The 20,844-nt window shown below is 40.6% G+C and overlaps 1 long non-coding RNA gene across 1 annotated transcript in view; it reads right to left on the bottom strand.

The window, feature by feature from the left end:
- Positions 1-5,726: 5,726 nt before the first annotated feature.
- Positions 5,727-20,844, bottom strand: part of LOC117080932 — a 35,415-nt gene continuing 20,297 nt past the window's right edge. The window contains exons 2-3 of the long non-coding RNA XR_004436012.1: positions 8,419-8,599; positions 5,727-7,751 (exon numbers count right to left, since the gene is read on the bottom strand). This is a non-coding gene — a long non-coding RNA (uncharacterized LOC117080932). The remainder of the gene's footprint in view (positions 7,752-8,418; positions 8,600-20,844) is intronic.

Raw genomic sequence — 20,844 nt, 5'->3', positions numbered from 1 at the left:
TTTTTTTTTTTTTTTTCAGACGGAGTCTGGCTCTGTCTCCCAGGCTGGAGTGCAGTGGCCGGATCTCAGCTCACTGCAAGCTCCACCTCCCGGGTTTACGCCATTCTCCTGCCTCAGCCTCCTAAGTAGCTGGGACTACAGGCGCCCGCCACCTCGCCCGGCTAGTTTTTGTATTTTTAGTAGAGATGGGGTTTCACCGTGTTAGCCAGGATGGTCTCGATCTCCTGACCTTGTGATCCGCCCGTCTCGGCCTCCCAAAGTGCTGGGATTACAGGCTTGAGCCACCGCGCCCGGCCAAGAGAAGTCTTAATACAAAGTCGGACATCTCAAGAGATGGGAGTGACTGGCTTTTATGTGTGCCATCTACTAAGTCAAACCGGGCAACAAACCGGGCAACAAGCAGTGATTCAGGGGTCTGAGCTCTTGTCAATCTTGCCTCTTCCCAAGCCTGACACTTGCTAAAACCAGATTCTGAAAACTCTCACTTAAAGGAAATCTCCCTCGGCTGATTAGCTCTCTGCTTTATCCTAACCAACAGTCTTTATTGAGCACACTCTGCTAAGCTGAAGGTCTCTGGAGAATCGATTGTACAATCCTTGCTCTCCTATTCACCGCCTAGGTCTCTGGGAACACCTGGACTGGAATTCCCCTAGATGGTCTGGTTTCCACTTTCCCTCTTCTCAACCCCATCAATGAACATGCAGCAATAAGCACCTGGGCATATTTTGAAACTAGCCAGATCTGGCCATCTAGAGAGCGTGTCTGTAACATGAGCTCCCCACTGCCACCAGCTTCCTGAATGAGGACTCAGGGCCATGTGTAGCTTCGATTTGGAGAGAATGCCTTACCTAGGGTCATCTTCTTAGCAGGAGAGGTTGTGGAAACAGCAGGCGCCATGACATGACGGGGATTGTTGGGGTGGAGATAACATCCCCGCCTTGAAGAGTAAGCGGGAGATTTACAGGCTTACCAGTCTGGCGCCTGATTCAGCAGAAGCCCTTTGTTTTATTGCACCCTGCGAAATTCAGTCATTCCCAAGGAAGGCCTTTGCCTGGGAAGGGGGGAGATTCAGGCTCTGGTTAAGTTAGGATTAAGTTGCTGATTTCAGCAAATGAAAACCAATGACCGCTGCTTGTCTCCCACTTGCGGGGGGCACCTACCGAGGTAACTCAGCCTCCCCAGTGTCAGGATGAGGGCTTGGATAAGTTCTTGGGGCAGGAGATGCCATTTGGATGCTTTAGGGCACCTCGCCCTTACTTCGTGGACTCTGACATTTCAAAGGGTGAGTTTCCTGCTGGGGCTTATTTTCTTCCTGAGTCGGCACAGAAAGGAGATGAGGGTTGCAGACTCGAGCTCGCGTGTCTCAGGAACTCTCCCCCTAGGGCTATCTTGCAGACCTTTGCACAGGTGGCAAATCATTTACATGTACATAGGCATCACCATTTTCTTTGAGTAAAGCTTGGAAACATCTCCTGCCACCCACCCCGCTGCAGGCTTTGTTCAGTCTTTGTTTATTCTTGCTCAGGACAGGGAGGAAGATGGCTGCTCTCCTTAGGGGTGGTATAAATTTTGGTCTTCAGGTTTCTCCATCTGAAATGCAAATACAACTTAGGCCAATGCCTCATCAGGCAACACATTAGCCTGGCTTAATAACAATCAACTGAGACAAAAAATGAAGCTTAGCATCCACAATAATGATATTATCTATGATCTATTTAATAATTACTGTGTACCAGGCACTATGCTAAGCTCTCTACAAACAATATCTTTCTTTCCTTTTTTTCTTTCCTTTTAATCCTCACACAGCTCTGAGGCAGGTATTCCATTTTACATTCAGAAAGGTTTAGCAATGCATCCAGAGTTACACACCAAATAAATGCAGAGTCAGGAGTCCAACCCAGGCAGTCGGCCCCCCTCACCCTTTCCTACAGGTGCTTAGGGTTGCAGCAAAAATTAGGAAAAAGAAACAGAAGAGGAAGGGAGATTTTGCTTCAAGGGGAGATGGGAAGGAACAAAAGATAGCTTGATGTGGTTGAACAATTAATGTCCTTAGAGTCACACAGACCTTCGTTCATACCTCAAATAGAAAAAGTCTCCCCTGCTCTGTGGGAGCTTACGCTGTAGTTCACTTGTCTCTGATTGTCACTTACCTTATCGTGGTCCCCTTTTCCCTTAGCACTACAGAGGGTGGCTCAAAAACACTCCCGCTGCTGGTCCCACATCAATGCTGGGAAGCAAATATTATATTATTCCAGCTTTTTAAACAAGGATCCTGAGATTAAGCTGAGATAATTAACAGGCTGATAGTTACCCAGAAAGTGAGGAATAGATTTATCATAATGATAAAATGAATTCAAGACCAGTGTCAAGCCATGGCAGACCTCAATCCACTCTTCCTGATCTCTCCCTTAGCTTTCTTTCTTTCTTTCATTTTTTCTTTTTGGTCCAGCTTTATTGAGGTATAATTGACATGTAAACCTCTGCGTAAGGGTTGCTTTCTCTCGGAAGCCTCCCTGACCTTTCACCTCTGTTTACTCTCTTCTAAAAAGCTCATGGTGTATATCACACTGTATCTTAGTACGTACTCAATTGTACCTTTAGAGGCAGGGAATGAGTCTTCTCTACTGTTATGCATTCTGGACCTCATGAACGTTGAATGAATGAATGAATGAATGAGCTTACAATGAGAACTAAAATAACACAGAAGACATCCAAGAGATTAGCGCCATTCACTCCCTTGGCAAGAGGTCAGCCTCAATGGAATCACTGCTGAGTGCCTCCCGAAGGTGAAATAACAGCCATCTAGGACAAAGAGACTTTTAAAAGATATTTCCCAGTGTTGGTGACTCTGATTTTTGGTCTAGGGCAGAATTGTGCAGTGACAATGGGGTGCTCAAAATGTTGAGCTTCTCAAAGGCAGCCAGCGTCTTCTTCAGCCTTGCACTTTCCAGTCGTGGGTGAATGTTAGGTTGACCTGAAGAGGTGACATTCCTCCTTAGTCATTGTACATGCCCACCAGGATGCTAACCTCATTCTGAACCAGTGCTGAGGCCATGGCAGCAGAGGTGAGTGACCACAGCTCAGCTGTGACAAGAATAACTACAGCCCAGCCAGTTGGTAAAGAGCAGGTGAGTTTGTGGGAAGGATCTGATTCATGGAGCCATGAGCCCTAGGCCCTGACACTTTCTGAAAAGGAAGAGCCTACAAATAGCATCCCAGGAAGGTATGGGGGAGGTGAGTGGGGATGGAGGGACAGGACAGAGACATGCTCTGTTACCACTGCCCTTATGCAAGCGTCCCTGTTATCTGCACACCAACAGAGTGCAATGGTTAATGTTATGTTTCAGCTTTTTAATTTTAGTGCCAATTATACCAGTTATTATTTATTCAGCCTAACCTTTGCACCTCGCACTACAGCGGGTGACTCAAAAACTTCCAGTGGCAGGCCCTGAAGCAATGCCATGAAGCAAATATTTATATTATTCTTTTTTACAAATGAAAATCCTGGGATTAAGCTGGGATAATTAACAGGCTGATGGTTACCCAGAAAGTCAGGAATGGATGCGTCAGAATGATAAAATGAATTCAGGACCAATGTCAAGCAATGGCAGGCTTCTTTTCACTCCTGGCCTCTCCCTTTGCTTTCTTTTTTTAAATGTCCAGCTTTATTGAGGTATATTTGACACATAAAATTTGTATATATTCAAAGTGTACAGCATGATGAGTTGATATACATATTCATTGTGTAATTGTTACCACAATCAAATTAATCAATACTTTGGTTACGACACATAGTCACCGTGTGTGTGTATGTGTGCACGCATGAAAGACACTTAGGAGCTACTCTCTTACCAAGTTTCAGATAAATGGTATTGTATTATTAACTGTAGTCAACGTGCTATACATTAGATCTTCAGAACTTATTCATCTTGTAGCTGAAGGTACTTGCCCTTTAACCTACTTCTCCCCATTTCCCCCAAACCCCAAGCCCTAGTGATCACCATTTACTCTCCTTTTGAGGGTCTGACTTTTTTGTTTTTTAGGTTCCTATGTGTTAACTTGACTAGGCTAAGGAATGCCAAGATAGGTGAAAAAACATTATCTCTGGGTATACCTGTGACAGTGTTTCTGGAAGAGATTAGCATTTAAATAAACAAACTGAGCAAAGAAGATCTGCCCCACCAATGTGGGCGAGCATTATCTATTCCTTAAAGGGCCTGAATAGGACAGAAAAGCAGAAGAAGGGTGAGTTTGCTCTCTCTTCCTTCAGCTGGGATGTCCATATTACGCTGCCTCCCGACAGTGGCACTCCTGGCCTTTGGGCTTCGACTGAACTACAGCACTGGCTTTCACGGGCCTCCAGTTTGCAGATAACAGGTCATGGGACTTTTCCACCTCCATAATCATGTGAGCCAGTCCCTCATAGTAAACCTCCTATGGGTGCCATTTCTCTGGAGAACCCTAACTAATCAACAGAACAATCACTTAAGGACCAGTTTCTCCTCCTCAACTTCATTTCCCTCCCAGATCACTCCTCCCATCTTCCCAGCTAGTTGATCTCCACATCATATGATCCCCTCAACTACTCCACAAGAAATATGTGGCGGAAGTACCAAGAAAATGAATAAAGCAGAGATTGCTATGTGTCACCCACTGATCTGAGCCCTCACCAGAACCATGAGAGGTGGGTACTATCATTCTCCCCATTTTACAGGTGAGGAAATCGAGACTCACAGAGGTTAAGTAATTTGCCCAAGGCCTTTCAGGTGAGGAAGCTTGGAATCAAACCTAGGCGGTCTGGCTTGAGAGTCTGTGTCCATGAGGGACAGGAGGAGAGGGCAGGGAAGGGGAAAGGGGATGTTGTGTAAACGGGAAAATGAGAATGCTGGTGAGCAGGCAGAGTGGATCCCAGGAAAGGCACTCCTTACCCTCAGCCTGTCATTTGCATACATCTGTTTCTCGCACTAGCTAGTGTGTTGCCTCTTAGGGAGCATGATGTCAGATGTGTTCTCTCCACCTGCAAGGCAGCAAATGATGTACTCTGTTCTCCAGGTAAACATCAAACATATTCCCCCACCTGCCAAGACCAGTGGGTAGAGATGCCTGGCTGCCAGTCTACATATGCCTTCCACAGAGCATGCTGGAAGTGAGCTTAGGCATTGAGCCTCCCAGTCCCCACCTTTCTCCTCCCTACACACACACACACACACACACACACACACACACACCCCTTACCTTACGACTCTGCCACAAACATCAGCTGCTTCCCCTCAGCAGGGAATGGCAAGGCTCACCCTGTGTCACGAGGACAGCCTTCCTTCCTGCATCTCTTCCTTACCTGCATTGGCTTTTGACAACCAGGCAGATACATTTCAAACCACTTTTGTTTTTTACCGAACAAAGAAAAAAAAAGTCCCTGTCATTGTTCACTGTGCTGTTGCTTCCTCCTATTAGCTCTGCTAAGATGCACCCAAAGAAAAGAAAATACAAGTGCATACAATTAGCAATGGAAATTATTAATAGGAGCAAGAGATTCAATCCATTCTACAAGTAATTCTGTAGTGATTTTAGTAATTGATAGTAATTAAACACTAATTAATTCATTTCCTAACTAATGTATTTATTTATGGGTATTCACTTTAATTACACTTGTTTGCATTCCTTGGGTTAAGTAATACAAATTTACTCTCTTTTCTGAAAATATTTATTTGGGCTTCTTTAAGTCATTCTTTGAGAATGTGTGAGAACAAAGACTAATTGCTTCAAATTGCAGCTAAGCACATTGATTTAACACTTTGGAATGTGGAGCTAATGAAAAGTGAAGCTTTTCTGACTTCTCGGTTGGGCCTTATCTTCTTTCCCCTCATTCTGGTCCAGCTGTCTGGCAAACAGTCTCTCTGTTTTGTTCAGAAAAGATCTGAGAATAAGTTGCATGTGGACCTGAAACATCAGGGAATAACAGCCCCAGCTTTGGGCCTCACTTACAATAAGCAGGATGAGCCCAGAGAGACATGGCAGACATGTGTCTGTTCTTTGGGTTGAGTGGTCACTAGATATCTCAGTAAGACTCCCAGGACTGGAAGCAAAGAGCTGGAGGCCACCCAGCTTTCTTATCTCTCCCTATTGGCCATGTGGTCTGTCTTCAGACACTGCTCCTGAAGGACACTCTCTTGATATTTCACCTCTGAGCAGCTCCAACTCTTAGAAATCCTTCCTCACACTGAGCCTAAATCTATCACTTTAAGATGATCTTCCTCCCTGCCCAGCCCCACCCCGACCTGCTCTACTCATAGGCCACAGAGACTAAGTCCAGTCTCTAATCCAAAGACCAGCCTGTCTGACACCTCACAATTTACATGGTGGCACCACGCACTCCAATTTGTTTAAGTATTCTCACGTAGAGCAATTTATTCTACAGCATCCTGTTTGCTGAAGGAAGTCCAGCCTATTTTCATCCTCCCTAAAAGATGTGACGGGTTATGATCTGACTATCACAACGAAAAATACAAACGACCTCTTTCAGTCAAGACACTGTATTTCCATTAATGACTGCATTAACTTGGGTTGTTCATATAACAATAACTTATTTGAGTTTTTAGCAATAAGCAGTGTGATGAGCATTCCTGAGATCTGTTATGAATGATGGGTAAGTCAAAAGTATAAAAGAGACTCTAGGTTACAGAAAAAGTTTAGAAATTCTAGCTTGGACATCAGCTCTACACAAAGAAGTTTCTCCATTTGGCCCATTTGGCCTTCCTTTTTAAAAAAAATTTGAAATATTTAATTGATAAATAAAGATAGATTATATCCAAGGTGTACAATGTGATGATTTGATATACATATACATTGTGTAATGAATGCCACCATGAAATTAATTACACATCTGTCATCACCCATATTGTACAGTAGAGTGCCAGAACTTGTTCATCTTATGACTTAAAGTTTCTACCCTTTAACCAACATCTCCTCAATTATCCCAAGCCCCTGACAACCATTATTCTACTCTCTGCTTCTATGAGTTTGACTTTTTTAGATTCCACATGTAAGTGAGATCATGTGATTTTTTGTCTTCCTGTGTCTAGCTTATTTCACTTAGTATGATGGCCTCTGGGTTCATTAATGTCTTCAGAAACGACAGGATTTCCTTCCTTTTTATGTCTGAATAACATTCCACTGTATATATGTATCATGATTCCTTATCCATTCATTTGTTGATGGACACTTTGATTGCTCACATATCTTGGCTATTACAAAAAACAATGCAACGAATATGGGGTGCAAATATTTATTTGAGATACTGACTTCATTTCCTTTGATTATGTGTCCAGAAGAGGGATTGATGGATCATTTGGCAGTTTTATTTTTAATTTTTTGAGAATCCTTCATAGTGCCTTTTATAATGGCTTTACCAACTCACATTCCCACCAACAGTTTGCCAAGATTGTATTTTCTCCTTACCCTCACCAACACTTCTTTCTTGTCTACTTGATAACAACCGTCCTAAATAGCATGAGGTGATATTTCATTGTGGTTTTGACTCACATTTCCCTGATTATAAGTGAGGTTGAGCATAATTTGTTTTATACAAATTATCTTCCACCTCAGACTGCCCAGGAGCAAAATTGGTCAGGGGCCAACAACAGGCAGAAAACCTGCAGGATGAGGGTGGAAAATATGCCTACAGTCATGATGGTTCTTTTGGCAGCAATGTTGTCCTTTCATTGTGCAAGACTCCAATTCTCCCCTTCATTCTGGGAAGAGAAGGAAGACAAGGTAAGAGAGCAGTGACTGAAACAAGAAGGGACAGGAAAATTGGGGGTGGGTCTGTCTTCTCGGAAGTCCTGAGATGAATGTCTGTGAAAAATACATGACAATGATAAAAGAGGAAATCTCATATGTACTTAATATCTACACCTCAGGGGCCTCCCCATAATGCCGAGTTCACATGCATCATTTTTTTTTTTCACTATGGAGTAGTGAAAGGGCTAATTGGTCTGGATGAAGAGACAATGAGAAATGAAGGCTCTGCAGCAGGCTCATTGCTCATTCACCAGCCTCTGTAGCCACTGGGATCCTTCCATCTGATGGCAGAGACTTACCAGAGGAAGGGAGTGGAAGGCCAGGGAAGGTGAAGTCAGAGGCTTGGGCCAGGAACTGTCCAGCCAGGAAAGTGCTGAATCCGCCCTCACCTCTGAGCACGGAGGGTCCATGGAAGCTGCTGCCAGGACCTAACCTTTGGAAATACACCTTTCCAAGGTGGGCAGGAGGTGGTGGAAATAGGCACACAACCAAATTATTGCAGAATCATTATTGAAGTTTAAGCTGCTAAGAGTTCTGTTGGAGAATGCAGTGGGCCACAATGATGTAAGAAAGTCCCATTCTAGGCCTAGGGAAACACATGCTCCTGATTGAGGATACCTGGATACACAAATGAGCAGAATGACAGGAGTGATCATAATTTCCTTCCATGGTTGATGGAGCTTCTTCTCCAGCTCCATTCAGATGATAGCCCTTGACTTCCAATTTCTTTATTATTGTTTGGCCCCGTAGAAATTACTTCCATTCTATAAAATAATTCCTGCCTGGCTATCTTTTGAAGCTGCAAGAAGAAGGATTTTCAACTATGTAGAAGTGAATGTAGCAGTAATACAGATGTGTCTGCATTTTAATAAAAATTGTGTGTGTGTGTGTGTGTGCGCACAGATACACAAATATATGTGGTTTGGTCTTATCAGCATTCAGTGTAGAATTTGCATCTGCTAATCAGTTAAGGATCCAGAAAAGTAGCTTTTGATAGAAGAATTCCATTACCAGCCAGCCGTCTGTGAAATACTGTACCTGTTCCATAAAGACAGGCCCATTTTCATCCCTTATACACACACACACACACACACACACACACACACACTCTCTCTCTCTCTCTCTCTCTCTCTCTCTCTCTCTCTCTCTCATGTGACCTGGGTATGCCACAAGGGAAATCAGCTAAGAATTCATGACAAAGTCCCTGAAGAAGGAAAAAAATCAAGGTTCTTTGAATTTAGTTTTTTTATGAACTGGAATGAGATTTCAGGACCAGAATCTTTAACATGTTGTTTTATAATTAAAGAAGGAAGGCAGGAAGGCAGGCAAGGTGAGGAGAGGGAGGGAAGGGAAAGGGAGGGAGGAAAAATGGGAGGAAGGGAGGACTCTTGCAGTCACAGAGGAGTGTGCCTCATTCAATAACTGTTAAATGAAAAATAATTACAGGAATAAAGTGCGCATGACCAACACATAGGCCAAATCATCTCATCCTTTTTGCCTCTCTCATTCGTCTTTGGAGGCGTGGCATTTAAATATTGACTGGAGTTACATCCCCTGAGCCATTCCTCACTGGGATTGGGTTCTGAGAGTGTAATGTTAACTAAACTTTAAGGAAGTAAGAGCCTGAAATAGAAGTGAAATCAAATGCAATATAATGGAGAAAAATGATGAGACACTATTAAGAATTAAGCCCATTATCCTATTTGTTGCTAATGAAGATTCTTTGCCTTGGTTTCTTGTCCCGAATTAGTTCCTCTCCACATTCAGTGTGAGTTGTGTATTTGACTAAATTTAGGTAAGGGGATTCCAACCCCAGAAAAATAAGCAGTACACAGCCCATCCTATTTAAAAAGAAAAATTCAGATGGGTAATAAAGTGCCATCTCCACCATTCGGTATAGTATATGCTGGAACAAACTAAATAATCTGACCAGGCTTCTGCTCAAAAGGCATTTCATAATCAAGAGGCTAATTACTTAAAGGCCCTCATTGACATGAGGAAGAACTGGAGCAAAGCAAGTTACCTAGTAATTCCACACCTATTGAAAGACTCGAGGCCTAAAATGAAGCAAGATTAGCTGAACACGCCACACAGAATCAAATCAAGGTTCAGAATCCAAGTTCAGGGTTTAAGGAATCAAAATAACAATCGAGAAAATGTTTTGTTGAATATCCATTTGTTCTGATATATGATGATTCTTTTTACTGCTGTCTCCTGATTGACAACTTCATCTCATTTCTTTTCTAGTCCCTACTTATATAATACCTTCCCCCTCAAAACACTCAGATACACACCCACAGACATGCATGTGCTTATGCCCATGTAAACATACCATCTTCATGCACAAAACCAGCTGTTTCTCTTCATGTATTGCTCTTCTATCCATGTTTGACACTATCAATCATCCTCCCTTGGTTACTGAGACACTATTGCTCTTCTGTTTTCTTCCAACTATGTGGAATTGAATATACAGTAATCTTAATATGTGTGAATTTTAGTCTAAATTGTGTGTGTGTGTGTGTGTGTGTGTTCATGCTCAGGCTAGCGAGAGACAATATACAGATGTGTTTCTACCTCTTTGTTCTCCTTCCTCTTTTCCCACATCCTGAACATAGATATTTAACTCTGCCAGTCCTTTAATCCTTCCTCTGTAACTTTTCTCATAACAAGGCATTCACTTTTAAGGCTTCTGTTAACCCCTCTATAAATACGATCATCAAATTTAACTTCAGTTCTGAAATCAGTCCCGAGTGCCACTTACAAACGTTCAATAATTTGCTGAAGTTTTCCATCTAAACGTTCCCACCAGCACGGTAAACTCAACGCGTGCCAAACTAAACTCACCTTTCATCCTTTACCCCAATCAAAAAAGAAATAAGCTTTCCAGGCTGTGTTCCTTCTGTGTGTCACGACGTCTCCATCATCTCAAGCCCCAAACGCTCGTCATCATCTTTCCCTTTTTTGAGCTTTGTCAATGTTGGGTCTTTCATATTTCCTTTACCTACCTCTGCCACCACCCTAATTCACACAATCCTTATTCATCATCTGGATTACTGTAATAGCCTCTAAACTGCTTTTGATGCCTCTAGTCTTCTACATCTCTAATTTGTTTTACAGATCCCTACAGAGTGATCTTCCTAAAGCACTACTCTGATTATCTTATTCATCTGTCTCAGAAACGTCCCATCTCCTGTTACTCTAGGTCCAAAATTTAAGCTTCCTTAATTTGAACCCAGAGTTCCTCACAATCTAACATAGACAGATTACATCTCTCACCATCCCTTCACCCAGCTCAGGTGTTTTGGCCAGACTGAACTGCTTGCCATTCACTGTATATCAGCATTTCCAGTTAGGTGTCATTGTCCTTCAGGTTCACTCAACCTGGAAAGCAGTGTCCATTTCCACAGGTTCAAATCCTTTGCTCAAATTCCATCTACTCCTAGGAGTCATCCCGGATATCCAGCTGAAAGCAAGGTTATATCCCTCTGCTCTCATTGTATTTATTCTTTTCCTGACCCTAATCATTTTCTTGATTTTTCAACTTTTGTTTTAGATTAAGTGGGTACATGTGCTGGTTTTTTACCTGGGCATATTGAGTGATGCTGAGGTTTGGGGTACAAATGATCCCATTACCCAGGTACTGTACATAGTACCCACTAGTTAGTTTTTCAACCTTTTGTCCATGTTGCCCTCCCCCTTCTCATAGTCCCCAATTTCTGTTGTTGCCACATTTGTGTCCATGGGTACCCAATGATTAGCTCCTTCTAATAAGGGAGAATACATGTATTTGGTTTCCTGTTTCTGCATTAATTCACTTAGGATAATAACCTCCAGCTGCATCCATGTTGCTACAAAGGATGTGGTTTCATTTTTTACGGCTGCATAGTATTCCATGGTGTATATGCACCATATTTTCCTTATCCAGTACATCATCAATTGGCACCTAGGTTGATTTCATGACTTTGCTATTGTGAGTAGTGTGGTGATGAACATATAAGTGCATGTGTCTTTTTGGTATAAATAATTGTTTTCTTTTGGATACATACTCAGTAATGGGATTGCTGGGTCAAATGTTTGTTCTGTTTTAAGTTCTTTGAGAAATCTCCAAACTGCTTTTCACCGTGGTTGAACTAATTTACATTCCCACTAACAATGTATAAGCATTCCCTTTTCTCTACTGACTCACCAGAATCTATTGTTTTTAGATCATTTTTTTTTTTTTTTTGAGATAGATCTTGCTCTGTCACCCAGGCTGAGTGCAGCAGCATGAACATGGCTTACTGCAGCCTTGACCCCCCTGGCCTCAAGCAACTTTCCTGTCTCAGTCTCTTGTGTAGCTTGGACTATAGGCATGTGCCACCACACCTGGCTATTTTTTTTTTTGGTCAATTTTTATATATTTTTTCTTTTATTGGAAAGATTAAGTCTCATCATGTTGCCCAGGGTGGTTTTGAACTTCTGGAATCAGGTGACCCTCCTGCCTCTGCCTCCCAAAGTGCTGGGTTTACAGGCATGAGCCACTGCACCTGGCCTTTACTTTTGAATAATAGCCATTCTGACTGGTATGAAATAACATCTCATTGTGATTTTGATTTGTGTTCCTCTGATCATTAGTGCTGTACAGCACTTTTTTCATATGTTTCTCAACCACTTGCATGTTTTCTTTTGAGAAGTGTCTGTTTATGTCATTTGCCCATTTTTCGATGATGTTATTTGTTTTTTTGTTTGTTTGTTTGTTTTTTGCTTGTTGAATTAAGTTCCTTATAGATTCAGGATGTTAGACCTTTGTTGGATGCATAGTCTGCAAGTATTTTCTCTCATTCTTTAGGTTGTCTGTTTATTCTGTTAATAGTTTCTCTTGGTGTGCAGAAGTTCTTTTGTTTAATTGGGTACCACTTGTCAATTTTTGTTTTCATTGGGATTACTTTTGAGGACTTAAACTCTTTCCCAAGGCCAATATCTAGAATGGTGTTTCCTAGGTTTTCTTTTAGGATTCTCATAGTTTGAGGTCTTACGATTAAATCTTTAATCCATCATGTGTTGATTTTTGTAGATGGTGAAAAGTAAGGGTCCAGTTTCATTCTTTTGTATATGCCTAGCCAGCTATCCCAGCACCATTTATTGAGTGTCTCCTAAAAAAGGAGAGTCCTTTTCTTACTGTTTATTTTTGTTAATAACAGATTGATGTAAGTGTGTGGCTTTATTTCCAGGTTCTCTCTTCTGTTTCATTGGTCTATGTGTCTGTTTTTGTACCAGTATTATGCTGTTTTAATTACTGTAGCTTTATAGTATAGTTTGAAGTAGACTAATATGATGCCTCTGGCTTTGTTCTTTTTACTTAGGGTTGCTTTGGCTATTCAGGTTCTTTTTTTGGTTCCATATCAATTTTAGGATAGTTTTTTCTAGTGCTGTAAAAAACAGCATTAGTAGTTTGATAGGAATAGCATTGCATCTGTATTTCACTTTGGGCAGGATGTCCATTTTAATGATACTGATTCTTCCAATTCATGAACATGGAATGTAATGTTTTTCCATTTGTTTGTGTCATCTATGATTTATTTCAGCATTGTTATGGATATTTTATCTCCTTGATTAGTTACATTTCTAGGTATTTCATTTTTTGTGTGACTATTGTAAATTACATTTCATTCTTGACTTGGTTTTCATCTTGAATGTTATTGACGTATAGAAATGCTACTGATTTGTGTACATGGATTTTGTATCCTGAAACTTTATTGATGGCGTTTATTAGTTCCTGGAGGTTTTTGGCAAAGTCTTCAGGGTTTTCTAGGTATAGGATTACATCATCCATGAGGAGAGATAGTTTGACTTCTTTTTCTTATTTGGATGCCTTTTATTTCTTTCTCTTGCCTGATTGCTCTGGGGCTAGCACTTCCAGTACTATGTTGAATAGGAGTGGTGAAGTAGGCATCCTTGTCTTGTTCCAGTTCTCAAGGGGAATGCGTCCAGGTTTTGCCCATTCAGTACGATGTTGGCTGTGGGTTTTTCATTGATGGCTGTTATTATGGTGAGGTAAGTTTCTTCAATGCCTTGTTTCTTGAGGGTTTTTATCATGATGGGATGCTGGATTTTATTGAGTTTTTTCCATATCTATTGAAATGATCATATAGTTTTTGTTTTCAATTCTGTTTATTTAGTGAATCACACTTATTGATTTAGGTATATTGAACTGACCTTGCATACCAGGAATAAAGCCTACTTGATCATGGTAAATTAACTTGTTGGTATGCTGTTGAATTCACTTTGCTAGTATTTTGTTGATCATATCTACATCCATGTTCATCAGGGATATTGTAGTTTTTTGTTGTTGTTGTTATTTCTTTTCCAGGTTTTGGTATCAGGGTGATGTTAGCTTTACAGAATTAGGGTGGAGCACCTCCTCATTGATTTCTTGAAATAGTTGCAGTAGAATTGGTACCAGATTTTTTTTCTATGTCTGGTAGAATTAGGCTATAAATCCATCTGGTCCAAGACTTTTCACTGGTAGGTTTTTAAATACTGATTCAATTTTGGAACTCCATGTTAATCTGTTCAATGTTTTAATTTATTCCTGATTCCATCTTGGGAGAGTATGTGTTTCCAGGAATTTATTGATTTCCTCTAGATTTTTTAATCTATCTGCTTAGAGATGTTCATAGGACTCTCTGAGAATCTTTAGTATGTCTGTGGGATCAGTTGTATTATCACCTTTGCATTTCCAGTTGTGCTTATTTGGATCTTCTCTCCTTTTTTCTTTGTTAATCTAGCTATTGGTCTAGTGGTTTGGCTTATCTTTACAAAAAAAATAACTTTTGGTTTCACTAATTTTCCTTGCTAGCTTTGGGGTTAGTTTGTTCTCGTTTTTCCAGTCTCTCTAGATGTGATGTTAGACTGTTAATTTGAGATTTTTCTAGCTTTTTGAAGTAGGCACTTATTCTTCTTTCCAAACTGCATTTGCTGCATCCCAGAGATTTTGGTTTGCTGTATCTCTGTTTTTATCTATTTCAAAGTTTTTGTAAATTTCTATCTTAATTACACTGTTTACCCAAAAGTCATTCAGGAGTAAGTTGTTTAATTTCCAGATACTTGTATAGTTTTGAGAGATGTTCTTGGTATTGGTTTCTATTTTTATTCCACTGTGGTCCACGAGTAGAGTTGGTGTGATTTTTTTAATTTTTTGAGACTGCTTTATGGCCAAGCCTGTGGTCAACCTTGCAGTATGTTCTGTGTGCAGATGAGAGAAATATATATTCTGTGGTTGATGGGTGGAGTATTCTGTAGGTGTCTATTACGTCCAACTGGTCAAGTGTCAGGTTTAGAATTTCTTTGTTAGTTTCTTGTCTCAATAATATGTCTAATGCTGTCAGCAGGGTGTTGAAGTCTCCCACTATTATTGTGTGGCTATCTAAGTCTTTTTGTAAGTCTATAAGTTTTTTATATTCTATTTTATATTTCAGTAGTTTTGGGGGAACAGGTGGTGTTTGGTTGCATGAATAAGTTCTTTAGTGGTGATTTCTGAGATTTTGATGCATTCATCACCCACACAGTGTATACTGTACCCAGTGTGTAGTCTTTTATCTCTTACCCTCTCCTCTCCTTTCCCCGAAGTCCCCAAAGTGCACTGTGTCATTCTTATGCTTTCGCGTCCTCAGAGCTTAGCTCCCAATTATGAGTGAGAACATATAATGTTTGGTTTTCCATTCCTGAGTTACGTCACTTAAAATAATAGTCTCTAATTCCATCCATCTTGCCGTGAATGCCATTATTTTGTTTCTTTTTTATGGCTGAGTAGTATTTCATTGTGTGTGTGTGCGTGTGTGTGTGTGTCACATTTTCTTTATCCATGCTTTGATTGATGGGCATTAGGACTGGTTCCATATTTTTGCAATTGCAAATTGTGCTACTATAAACATGCATGTGCAAGTATCTTTTTCATATAATGACTTCTTTTCCTCTGGGTAAATAGATACCCAGTAGTGGGATTGCTGGATCAAATGGTAGAATTACTTTTGGTTCTTTAAGGAATCTCCACACTGTTTTCCATAGTGGTTATACTAGTTTACTTTGCCACCAACAGTGTAAAAGTGTTACTTTTCACCACACCCACACCAACATCTACTATTTTTTTATTTTTTGATTATGGCCATTCTTGCAGGAGTGAGGTGGTATCGCATTATAGTTTTGATTTGCATTTCCCTTATAATTAGTGATGTTGGGCATTTTTCCATATGCTTCTTGGCCATTTACATATCTTCTTTTGATAATTATTTATTCATGCCCTTAGCCCACTATCTGGTAGGACCCTTTGGTTTTGCTTCTTGCTAATTTATCTGAGTTCTTCGTAGATTCTGGAAATTAGTCCTTCGTTGAATGTATAGATTGTGAAGATTTTTCTCCCACTCTTTGGGTTGTCTGTTAACTCTGCTGACACTTGCCGTGCAGGAGCTTTTTAGTTTAATTAAGTTCCACCTGTTTATCTTTGTTTTTGTTGCATTTGCTTTTGTGTTCTTGGTCATGAAGTCTTTACCTAAGCCAATGTCTAGAAGGGTTTTTTTGATATTATCTTCTAGAATTTTTATGGTTTCAGGTCTTAGATTTAAGTCTTTGATCCAGCTTGAGTTGATTATTGTATAAGGTGAGAGACGAGGATCCAGTTTTATTCTTCTATATGTGGCTTGCTAACTATCCGAGCATCATTTATTGAATAGGGTGTCCTTTCCCCACTCTTATGTTTTTGTTTGCTTTGTCAAAGATTAGTTGGCTGTGTTTGGCTTTATTTCTGGGTTCTCTATTCTGTTCCATTGCTCTATGTGCCTGTTTTTATACCAGTACCATGCTGTTTTGGTGACTATGGCCTTATAGTAGAGTCTGAAGTCTGGTAATGTGATGCCTCTAGGTTTTTTTCTTTTTGTTTAGTCTTGTTTTGGCTATGCAGGGTCTTTTTTGGTTCCATATACATTTTAGGATTTTTTTTCTAGTTCTGCAAAGAATGATGGTGGTATTTTGATGGGAATTGCATTTAATTTGTAGATTTATTTTGGCAGTACTGTATGGTCCTTTTCACAATATTAATTCTATTCATCCATGAGCATAGGATGTGTTTCCATTTGTTTGTATTGTCTATGATTTCTTTCAACAGTGTTTTGTAGTATTCCTTTTAGAGGTCTTTCACCTCCTTGGTTAGGTATATTCCTAAGCTTTTTTGTTTTTGCTTTTTGGTGGGTTTTTATTTGCAGCTATTATAAAAGGGGTCAAGTTCTTAATTTGATTCTCAGCTTGGTTGTTAATGGGGTGTAGCAGAGCTACTGTTCCGTGTACATTAATCTTGTATCCTAAAACTTTGCTGAATTAATTTACCAGTTCTAGAAGCTTTATGGATGAGTCATTAATGTTTTTGGGGATACAAACATATCATCAGCAAACAGTGACAGTTTGGCTTCCTCTTTACTAATTTGGATACTCTTTATTTCATTCTCTTGTCTGATTGCTCTGGCCAAGTCTTCCAATAATATGTTGAATAGAAGTGGTGAAAGTGAGCATCCTTGTCTTGTTCCAGTTCTCAGGGGGAATGTTTTCAACTTTTCCCTGTTCAGTATAGTGTTGGTTGTGGGTTTGCCACAGATGTCTTTTATTACCTTAAGGTATGTCCCTTCTATGCTGATTTTGCTGAGGGTTTTAATCATAAATGGAGGCTAGATTTTGTCAGGTTCTTTTTCTGCATCTATTGGGATGATCATGTGATTTTTGTTTTTAATTCTGCTTATGTGGCATATTATATTTACTGACTTGCAGATGTTAAACCATTGCTGCATCACTGGTATGAAACCCAATTGATCGTGTTGAATTTTCTGTTTGATATGCTGTTAGATTCAGTTAACTAGTATTTTGTTGAGGATTTTTGCATCTATGTTCTTCAGAGATATGGGTCTGTAGTTTTCTTTTTTTGTTATGTCCTTCCCTGGTTTTCTCTACCCTATGGAATAGTGTCAATAGGATTTGTACTAATTCTTCTTTGAGTGTCTGGTAGAATTTAACTGTGAATCCGTCTGGTCCTGGACTTCTTTTGCTGGCAATTTTTCAATTACGATTTCAATTTTGCTGGTTATTGTTGGTCTGTTCCGACTTTCTACATATTCCTGGTTTAATCTAGGATGGTTGTATATTTCCAGGAGTTTATCTATCTCCTCTAGGTTTTGTAGTTTATGTACATAAACGTGTTCATGGTAGCCTTGAATAATCTTTTGTATTTTGGTGGTATCAGTAGTAATATCTCTTCTTTCATTTTTAATTGAATTTATTTGAGTCTTCTCTCTTCTTTTCTCGGTTAATCTCACTAATGGTCTACCAATTTTATTTATCTTTTCAAAGAACCACCTCTTTGTATTTAAAAAACGATGTGAGTGCTCCAATGTTGGGTACATATATATTTGGAATAGTAATGTGTTCTTGTTAAATGTAACCATTTATCATTATGGGTCCCTGATCTCACTGTCCTTTTTTAATGTGGTTGCTTTAAAGGCTGTTTTATCTGATATAAGAATAGACCCCTGGTAATTTTTTTTTCTTTTTGCATGATAGAGCTTTCTTCAACCCTTACTTTGAGCCTGTGGGTGTCAGTACTTGTGAGATGGCTGTCCTGAAGGCAGCAGATGAATGGGTCATGTTTTTTTAGACAACTTGCCACTCTGTGCCTTTTGAATTGGGTGTTTAGACCGTTTACTTTCAAGGTTAATGTTGATATGTGAGGTTTTGGTCTTATAAAGTTATTAACTGATTGCTTTGTAGTTTCTGTTGTGTGGTTTCTTTATAGGGTCTGCAAGCTATGCACTAAATGTGTTTTTGTGGTAGCAGATTTCTTTTCTTTTTATATTTAGAACTCCCTTAGGGATCTCTCGTTAGACTAGTTTAGTGGTAACAAATTCCCTTAGTGCTTGCTTGTCTGGATACGCTTTTATTTCTCCAAGAATCAAAAATTCTTGATTGGAATTTCTTTTCTTTAGAATGCTAAAAATAGGCCTCCCATCTCTCCTGACTTGCAAGGTTTCTGTTGAGAAGTCAACTGTTATCCTGCTGGAGTTCTTTTTGCATGTGATCTGACCTTTATCTGTAGTTGCCTTTCAGATTTTTTCTTTAGCAGTAACCTAGTGACTGTATGCCTTAGCAATGTTCATTTTGTGTTGCATCTCATAAGTCTTCTCTGAATTTCTTGTATCTAGATGTCTACCTCTCTAGCAAGATTAGGAAAATTTTCTTCAATTATTTTCTCAATATGTTTTCAAGGTTATTTGCTTTTTCTCCTTCTCTCTCAAATTTTTTTTTTTTTTAATTCTCTGTATTTTTGTCTGGCTGAGTTAGTTCAAAAGACTGGTCTTCAAGGTCTGAAATTCTTTCTTCTGCTTAGTCCTTTCTATTGATAAAGCTTTACATTGTATTTCAAAATTCCTTGAGTTTTTCTATTTCAGAAGCTCTGATTGATTTTTCACATGTTTATCTCTTCTTTCCTTTGCTGGATTGCTCTGGAAGTTTCTTTGTGTTGATTTTCAACCTTGTCTTGTATCTCATTGATCTTTCTTGCAATCTATTCTTTGAATCGTTTATCTGTCATTTCTGAGTTTCCATTTGGTTTGGGACCATTGCTGGAGAGATAGATAGTGTGATTCTTTGGCGGTGTTACTACATTCAGAGTTTTCATGATGCCCGAATTCTTGCACTGGCTTCTTCTCATCTGCAAATACTAGTACTTCTAATTTTTGTAATTATTTTTGTGCAGATAGGATTGTTTATTTTTCTTTCTTTCCCTAGAGTATTATTTTTTTCCTTCCTTTTCCTTTCCCCCCCTCCTAGGGGGTGTGACTGTAGAGAATGCTGGGTAGGGTCTTTTGGCTTTGCTTCTATAGCCCTGTGTATTTCTTTTGGCAGGTTTTGTATTGAGCTATGCCATTTAACCTGTAAGCCAATATACAGCACTTATAGATATGAGCCTGCTATGGCCAATATGGCTGGGGATACACTTTATTCTTGTTTTCTGACAGAAGATCTGTTTTCTCTGTTGCCTCTGGGCTGACTCATGGAATGCACAGTGGTCTGAGTCCCCTGCTCAACCCCAGGGAGGGCAGGGGCCACAGAAGACAGGGCCAGACTGGGCAGGTCCACCTATATCAGGTTTCTTGATGGCAGGCACAAGCACCAGCACTGAGGGAGAATCCAGTGGGTGGCCACCAAGTGCCTAGATGTGTACCTATGCATGGAGCTGAGAAACCTCCTCAGCATCAAAGTCTCTGCATGGGGATGGGGGCAGCCTAAACTCCATGAGAGTAGGTGATCCAGATGTCTGGAGATCTGCCTGGGCATGGAGCACAGAGGGCCCCTGCAGCAAGATCTCTGCACTGAAGGGTTGGAGCGACTCAGGCTGCTGATGCAGTCAAATGCCTGGAGATCTGCCTGGATGTGGAGCAGAGAGGGACACCCCACCCTATACCAAGATCTCCACACAGGAAGGGAAGGATGGGTCAGGCTGCTGATCTAGGTGAGGGGGTGCTTCAAATGCCTGGAGATCTGCCTGGGCATGAGGCAGAGAAAGCCCTGCTGCACCGTGATCCATGCCCAGGAATGGTAGAGTGGTTCAGGCTGCTAGTCCAAGCAAGTGGGTGCTCCAAATGCCTGGAGATCTGCCTGAAGGTGAGGTAGAGAGGGCCCCATGCACCATGATCTTAGGGGAGTAGGCTGGGGCACCTAGCAATGTCACATGCAGACTGGTTCCAGGTTGCCAAACTGGCCCTGGCTGCAAGTCGCACCACCCAGGAGAAGCTGCAGCTCTAGTAGCTCTCCTCCCACCCCCAGTTGCTATGGGAAAAGAGGACAACTCTAGCACCTACTGCTGAAGCACCTTCCACGGTTCTGGCTGTGGAGTCTCCTATCCTGCTAAAGAGCAGGTGGTCTAATCTCTGGACCGAGACTAAAATGCCTGCATGGCCATGCTGCTAGGTCACCAAAGAATGACTGACTTGTTATGCTCCTGGATTAAAAATGGCATCCTGCTCTCAG

This window comes from Trachypithecus francoisi, unplaced genomic scaffold (assembly GCF_009764315.1).
Source record: "Trachypithecus francoisi isolate TF-2019V2 unplaced genomic scaffold, Tfra_2.0 Lachesis_group8, whole genome shotgun sequence".
NCBI classification, from domain to species: Eukaryota; Metazoa; Chordata; class Mammalia; order Primates; family Cercopithecidae; genus Trachypithecus; species Trachypithecus francoisi.
This window is presented reverse-complemented; position numbering and strand designations above follow the sequence as displayed.